The 2,476-nt window shown below is 45.1% G+C and overlaps 1 non-coding gene across 1 annotated transcript; it reads right to left on the bottom strand.

Annotated features, from left to right (window-relative positions):
* Positions 1-768: 768 nt before the first annotated feature.
* TRNAM-CAU (transfer RNA methionine (anticodon CAU)) lies at positions 769-842 on the bottom strand. The gene has a single exon. It is a non-coding gene; the product is annotated as a tRNA-Met (tRNA).
* Positions 843-2,476: the final 1,634 nt, after the last annotated feature.

The following is a 2,476-nucleotide window of genomic DNA, read 5'->3' as shown; positions in this document are numbered from 1 at the left end:
GATAGATATATGTGGATATTTGTTGCGAATCTTACCGGGAGTCCCCCGAGCAGTGAAAGTGGATAATCAGGATAATCTGATTCGATAGGCATCTGGGGGGGGGGGGGGGCCTCGTCATATTCGTCGCCTATTCGGGCGAAGGATCATTTCGACGTGATCACTAATTTTCTGAATTGGTAGAAACATATGTGGTACTCTACAATGTAAGGAAGGATTACGAGTGTCTGTGCCGAGAGAAAGAGACAAGTCGAGTGAAATCTCACGAGCCCTTTATCGGATTTGAACCGATGACTTACGCCTTACCATGGCGGTACTCTACCACTGAGTTAAAAGGGCTTACCGATGATGACATTGATGAGGTGTATGAAACACAGTATGTCGGAAACAGAACTATTCTGTTTCCCGTTTCTCAAATCATTATCCTGTCACTATTCTCTCAATCTTACCAGGGGGGGGGGATTAAAAACTGCTGATACTAAAACTAGGTGGGGTAAGGTCTCTGGAACTAGCGGAAATGGTTGAGTCCTCCTTTCCACCCCCTACTTACCCGATTGAATGGATCCCGATAGAGAATCGGGAGATTCACCTGGGAAGGAGAAAAAGGAGAATGAGGGGGGAAAATTTGGGATTATCCGGTTTATGTTGTGGATGAATACCCGCCGGTACGTGGTCAAATAGTTGGAATAAAAATACGGGAACAGGGTGGACTATTGCTTTATCCCCCTATCACCTATTGCTTTATCACCCTATCACCAAGTTAATTTTCGTTTGCGGAGACGGGATTCGAACCCGTGACCTCAAGGTTATGAGCCTTGCGAGCTACCAAGCTGCTCTACCCCGCGTGGTTGATTCCCTCGCTGTAATTATTATACAGTCTTCAAATAATTACATTGAACACGAGGGAATCTTGTGAATTTATGGAGATCGATTCTCCAACAATTCGTGTGGGAAAACCAATATTTATCTACCAACTCGATTTTATTACTCCAGGCAGCAAACAAGCGTGTGCCATTTCGCGTGGTACGTGTCTGGATGAACCAAAGTCTCGATAATTGGATCTGGGGCGTCCGGTTAGGGAGCATCGGTTACGAAGACGGGTGGGTGCACTGTTACGTGGTGGAGATTGGAACGCCTCAGAAACCTCTAATTTTTCTTGTATTGATAAACCCCCCCTCATTCTCTGTTTCAGGGATTGACGTATGAGATAATATTTCCTCACCAGTTTTTGTTTCTTCTTCTCTTTCTCAATGAGACTCCTCTTTGCCGTAATTTCCTAGTCGGCGATATTGGAATGTTATTATAGAATGGATGGAATTTGGGATAGAGTCCAATTGAAGTGCTATGATTTGCCACCCATCCGTGCTATCTATCCATCAGAGACAGATTTTAATCGTGGATAAGTTGGGCTTACCACTGGCTCGAATGCCAAAGGTAAGCCCAATGCGATACATGCTTTTAGCTTTTATTGAGGCGAAACACAGAGCTACCCAAATTTACCCGATGTGGATGCTATTGAGAAAGCTGCATAGGTAAATATATAACCTACGGAGAAGTGGGCTAGTCCCACTAATCGTGCTTGAACGATAGAAAGAGCGACTGGTTTGTCTTTCCAGCGAATCAGATTGGCCAAAGGTGTGCGTTCATGAGCCCGAGCCAGAGTTTCAATAAGTTCTTGCCAATAACCGCGCCAGGAGATGGGAAACGTGAATCCAGTAGCCCGAACGAGATGTCCAAACGAAAACATCCATGCCCAGACGGATAAACTGTTCATACCGAAAGGATTGTAACCGTTAATGAGTTGTGAAGAATTCAGCCGTAGATAATCCCTCAACCATCCCATCAAGTAAGTAGAGGATTCATTGAATTGAGCTACATTTCCCTGCCACAGGGTAATATGCTTCCGGTGCCAGTAAAAGGTGACCCATCCAATTGTATTCGACATCCGGAAAACTGCCAGATAAAATGCATCCCAGGCCGAGATGTCACAGGTACCACCTCTACCTGGACCGTCGCAAGGAAAACTATAACCAAATTCTTTCTTATCCGGCATCAGCTTGGAGCCGCGCGCATCTAATGCACCCTTCACTAGAATCGGTGTAGTTGTATGTGGACCTGGAGCAATAGCATGATGAACTAAGAAATCCCCGGGTCCAATGGTTAGGAATAATGAGTTGCTATTATTATTAATGGCGTCTAACCAACCGGGTAGCCACAAGCTCTGACCAGCATTGAATGCTGGACTGTCTGTCGAGGAGAGAAGTACGTCGAAACCATACAAAGATTTACCGTGAGCGGATTGTATCCGTTGAGCAAATACAGGTTCAATAAGAATTTGCTTCTCTGGGGTTCCAAAGGCTAACGTGACGTCGTTATGGACATAGAGACCCAAAGTATGGAACCCTAGGAATAAACTAGCCCGACTCAAATGGGCTATTATTGCTTCTTTATGCTCCAACATCCTTGCCAACACGTTATC

Source organism: Dipteris shenzhenensis, unplaced genomic scaffold, assembly GCF_047967505.1.
Source record: "Dipteris shenzhenensis isolate YYH24624 ecotype China unplaced genomic scaffold, Dip_SZ_1.0 scaf0261, whole genome shotgun sequence".
Lineage (NCBI taxonomy): Eukaryota > Viridiplantae > Streptophyta > Polypodiopsida > Gleicheniales > Dipteridaceae > Dipteris > Dipteris shenzhenensis.
The sequence above is the reverse complement of the archived record's forward strand: the minus strand, read 5'-3'. Positions and strand labels throughout refer to the sequence as shown.